This window comes from Eschrichtius robustus, chromosome 2 (genome assembly GCF_028021215.1).
Source record: "Eschrichtius robustus isolate mEscRob2 chromosome 2, mEscRob2.pri, whole genome shotgun sequence".
Lineage (NCBI taxonomy): Eukaryota > Metazoa > Chordata > Mammalia > Artiodactyla > Eschrichtiidae > Eschrichtius > Eschrichtius robustus.
In genome coordinates, this window is record NC_090825.1 from 36,509,453 (window position 1) to 36,515,089 (window position 5,637).

The following is a 5,637-nucleotide window of genomic DNA, read 5'->3' on the forward strand; positions in this document are numbered from 1 at the left end:
ATCATTGTTTTATGTATGTTTCTATATAAAAATACCTAATTTTTTTTAAACCATCTTTATTGGAGTATAATTGCTTTACAAAGGTATGTTAGTTTCTGCTTTATAACAAAGTGAGACAGCTATACATATACATATATCCCCATATCTCCTCCCTCTTGCATCTCCCTCCCACCCTCCCTATCCCACCCCTCTACGTGCTCACAAAGTACCAAGCAGATCTCCCTGTGCTATGCGGCTGCTTCCCACTAGCTATCTATTTTACATTTGGTAGTATATATTAGTCCATGCCACTCTCTCACTTCATCCCACCTTACCTTTCCCCCTCCCTGTGTCCTCAAGTCCATTCTCTACATCTGCATCTTTATTCCTGTCCTGTCCCTAATTTAATATATATTGTTATTTCATTAACATTGAACTCACTGGCTATAGAACTATAACTCTTGTCTTTATGAAGCTTATTTAACACACTTATTTTCTCTGTAAGGCATGTAACAGCCTTCTTGTGCTTAGGAGCACCAGACGACACTTCAGCACATGCTTGGAAGGCATTTTAAGAAGCAATATCAGGGTGTTTTGAGCAGTGCTGCAGCTGGGAGACCTGACGCTGACACCAAGACGCTTGAATTAGCTTTAGCAGAAGAGAAATGGAGGAACCACAGAACATTAAGGATGAATTCAGGAAGACCCAAGACTATGGAGAACTTGCCTTCTCCCTACACTATTTCCAAGGAGAGGTTGCTATGGTGACAGACTATGGAGACTTTATCAAAATCCCAGGCTGTTGGGAGCAAGGTCTGGTCCATGGAGCTCACATGTCATCCTGTCACATGAATAAGCCCTCTGAGATAGTAGATGTTGGAGACAAAGTGTGGGTGAAGCTTAGTGGCTGAGAGATGAAAAATGATAGGATAAAAGTATTCTTCTCCATGAAAGTTGTCAACCAAGGGACTGGGAAGGACCTTGACCCCAACAGTGTTATCACTGAGCAAGAAGAGAGGTGGCCTTCCAGGATTACACTGGGCAAAAGATCACCCTTGAGGCTGTCCTGAACACTACCTGCAAGAAGTGTGGCTGTAAAGGCCACTTTGCAAAGGATTGTTTCATGCAACCAGGTGGGACCAAGTACTCTCTGATACCTGATGAGGAAGAGGAGAAGGAAGAGGCAAAGTTAGCAGAGTTTGAAAAGCCTGACCCCATGAGAAATTCTTCTAGAAAAAGAAAGAAAAGAAAAAAAAAAGAAACATATAGACAGGAAGTCATCTGACTCTGACAGCTCAGACTCTGAGAATGATACAGGCAAGAGGGCAAGGCATGCGTCAAAAGACAGCAAGGCAGCAAAGAAGAAGAAAAAGAAGAAGAAGCACAAGAAGAAGTACAATGAGGGAGAGTGGAAAGAATAGAGGGGTTGGTTGAGAGAAGGAACCAGGAGGCTTGTGCCTTGAAGCCCTGGCTTCTGGAAAGACTCAGTAGTGAGAATATGGCCTCCCACACCATTGACTTCTCTCCCATGGGAGATGGCTTCCCTTCGTGACACAGACAGGTTTGGGAGATAGATATCAAAAGCATCTGCCTGAACGAGTTGTTTCCTTATCACTCCTGGTCCCTTTGCAAGTGACCCCTGCAGCTCACCCATTCATTCATCCAACTTCCTTCATTCAGCAGGAGTCCTATTACCCTCTCTAGCTGCCACTGCCAGAGCCAGATTCCTGTACAGGAGTCCAGGCTAGAGCCACAGGTACTGCTTTGGAGGTGAGTCTGGCTGTAGTTGCAGAACAGAGTGATTAGCCCTTCCCTGTTGGCCTGCCCTGGGCTGATTGGTGGGTGATCTCTGCTGCATCCAACACAGGGACAGAGGGAGACTGGCAGTAGGAGGGAGAACATGGGAAGAAGTGTTGCTCGCTTTTTCCATTCCCCTTAACATGATTCTACTATGTTAGAAGTGACAGCCAGAAAACCATTGATTGCAGTGACTGAGCTTGTGTGTGATGTTCCTCCAGACCACTGAACCAGACAGCTCAAGCCAAGATCATTGCTTTATTTTCTTTTTACTACAGTGTTAGTCAGGTGGTTCCATTTTAGGTCTCTGCTTAAATTCCTGGCACACACACACAAAAAAAGTAATATCACCAACAAAAAGGACAAAAATGCAAAAAAGTTGTACTAAATAGACAATGAAAGAGATATTTGTTTACATTGCACCTAAAACGAGAAGGCAGAGTATTGTCTTGTTGACCTCAGCTGAGAGTGTGATGTAGGATGCCTCAAATTTTTCACAGCTCTGTGTATGTCCACAAAGTACTACAAAAGCATCACAGGTATTGGTGTTGGGGTTTATAAGTACATTTTAGTGAGTAGGTGAATGTGCAGATATGGAATCCCCAAATAATGAGAATAAGCTATACTATGAAAACTCCATGATACATCCTGTTATTCAGGTTCTTCTGGGGGCCTCAACAGCTAGCAAATTATAATCAGTGCAGTTGTTATCATATTAGTCTTACTTGTTCTAAGAGTCATAATAAGCTATCTTGTTTTTGGTATCCTTCTACTGCCCCAGTCACTTTCCTAGGATTCATCATCTCTATCCTGTTACTAACACCTGGCTTTGTAGAGAATCTTATAATTTCTGGAAAAAAAATTCAAGTCTTTGCGATTGAAGCCTGGAAGTTATACTAAGCTTCCTTGTACACATGCGTACAATTGGAAGACAGTGTTAAGAATGCTTTTGAACCTCGCTTAAATTCTGAAGTGACACAGATTTTCCTTCCACTGCCCACAGCCTTCAGGATGGGGAAAAGACAAACAAAACAGTCCTTAAAGAAATTTGCTTTGAATGAGTTCCTGCTTTAGTAAGGTTTTTAGACATGTTTTTTGAATAAAGCAATGTATATTTGCAAAAGCCTCTAAAGTTAGTTGGAAGTAGCCAAGAAAAGTTCCATGTAACACAAAGGGAATAGAACTAGGATGTACTTAAAACAGTTCATCTTCCTAAGGTGGCTCTCAGTTATAATTCCATATTGTGATATATGAAATGGAAATATTTTATTTGGTGAGAATTCATTCTTCTTTGAGGTTAATTATGAGAAGACCCCCAAATATCTTCTTTTCAAAATAATTTTTATTGTTCAGTGACTGCACTTAAGTGTAAATTAATTTGAAATACATCCTGCTTCAAGAACCATCAGATTTACTTGGCACATTTTGATCTAGTTTTGTGCCTCTCCATCATTTCTGCATCACAGCATTGAAATATCATCAGGTGTTTGTCTTAAGTTTTTCCATTCTCCTATTCTTTCTCATACGTTTGGAGTCATTTTTATTAGTGGGATGTTAGGGTATACTCCAGAAAATGAAAGCTATTTTCACTACAAAACAAATGAATAGACAAACAAACAGCCCTTGCAGAAAATGATATATGTATTATTTATTACACTTAGGATGCCTCCAGGATGAATATATGTGATTAGCAGAAAAATATGAAATCCAGTTCTTTGACCTTTATGAAATCGCTTTTGGATTTGCTTTAAAAATGCTCTTTATTCTTTAGTCATTAACCATGAAAGCCTTATGAATGAGAAGGTCCTGTTATTCCTTGGACTAGAAGGGATCTGGGAGATGAGTGATAAATTATGTAGACTACCCAGGGACAGTCAATTTTTGAAATGTACTAAATAATGCCCTTGAGGAATGAATAAATTTGTGTCTTGTCTGCTGAACTCGGTGTACTTTTGTATTGGTTTCATATAGCTTTGGGAGGTGGGCAAGCTATCCCTTTTCCAATCTATAGAAGACATTAGTATCTGGTAAATGAGAAGAATAATCAGCATCTTATATAGTCAATTCAAGATACTCAAACCTATTATTACTATTGGAAATTAAATGGCTAACCTAAAAAAAAGGAGTTTTATTTAATGGTATTGTAACTTTTTTAAGCCCACAGGAATACTTTTATTTAGAACATTGGTTGCTTGTTCCTTCTTGAGTGCTTGCTCAGATGAGTTGAAAAGGTTTTCCAAAGGACTGGGAACAGATCTTAATATCAGCTTCCAAGTCTTTTCTCGAATCTCTTAACAGGGTTACATACAAAGAATTAGGTATCCCTGGATCTCATTCATAGCCGTGCTTTACTTTACCAGCATTTGGGACCGGATCATATGAGATGCTGTCAACACTAGCATGACCAATATATCATTGTGGAATAGGCTTATGACCTTGGTAAGCTTTTCTTGGCAGCCCAACATTTTGAAATATCTGCCAGATTTCAGGTCTGCTGATGCTGCCAAATGTTTTCATTAGGTCACCATAGAACTCTGGTGCTGTTCTTTGTATTAAGAAGCAGAACTCACATTTGGAGTTATATACAGAAAGTTAGAGCTGGAAGTAGCCTTAGAAATTACCTAGTCTGGTCCTCATATTACCGATGAGGAAGCAGAGGTCCAGAGGAAGTGACTTGCCCAAGATCACGAAACATGTTAGTGGCAAAGCCAGCACTTAATAATCTGTTCCCTTGGGCTTCAGTTCCCTCTTACTAATGTCTGTTCCACTGTGTAAAGGTTGTTCAAGTTTGCCGAATAGATGGAAGCAAAAGTGGTGAGCAGGTGGAAATAGGCCAAGTAGTGAGGTATAACTATTCATTATTCTGATTTAGATCATGGATTTTAAATCTTTTGTTTGTTTGTTTGTTTTAGTATTTTTTTTTACAAGCCTTGGTTTACTTAAAGTTCACTCTTCAGTAGTTTTTTCGGATTTTGTTGTTGTTGAGGGACAATGTAAATACAGCAAAATGCACAGATCTTAAGTATATATCTGAAATTTGTATAAATATATGCATCCATGCATTCATCAGCCAAATCAAGATATGGAACACCCATCGCCACAGAAGGTTTCCTTGTGCCTCTTTGCAGTCAATCCGCATCTTTTACCCCCACCAGAGGCCATCACTATTCTGATTTCTATCATCATAGATGTTTTTGCTTGTTTCCAGAATTCACATAAATGAAATCATACAGTATGTACTCTTTTGTCGCTGCTTTTGCTTGACAAAACATTTTGAGATTTTTCAAGTAGCAGTTGTATCAGTAGTTTTTTCCTTTTATTTTCTCCATAATATCCTTTGTGTAAATTACACCACCATTTGTTTATCCATTCTCCTGCTGATAAACATCTGTGTTGTTTTCATTTTGGGCTTATTATGAATAAAGTTGTTGTGAATATTTTTGTATAGGGCTTATGACTGACATATACATTTATTGATCTTGGGAATATACCTAGGAATGGAATTGCTGAGTCATAAAATAGGTGATGCTTAACTTTCTTAGACACTGCCACACAGTTTTCCAAAGTGGTTGTACCTTTTTAAACTCCCACCAACAATATATGAATGCTTCCATTGCTCCACATTTTTGCCCTAACTTGATATTGTTAGTCTTAATTTTGGACCTTCTGGTTGGTATGTAGCGAGATCTCACTGTGGTTTTGGTTTGCATTTCCCTCATGACTAATGATGTTGGGTACCTTTTTATATGCTGATTGGCCATTCATTCATTTAGGTTTTTCTGTGAATGTCTATTCAAGGTTTTGCCCATCTTGAAAAATTGGGTTTGCCTTTTTTTTTTTTTTTTCTTTCCTACTTACAGA

The 5,637-nt window shown here is 39.0% G+C and overlaps 1 pseudogene; it reads left to right on the forward strand.

The window, feature by feature from the left end:
• The first annotated feature begins 598 nt into the window (after positions 1-598).
• Positions 599-1,413, forward strand: LOC137756337 (zinc finger CCHC domain-containing protein 17-like; annotated as a pseudogene).
• Positions 1,414-5,637: the final 4,224 nt, after the last annotated feature.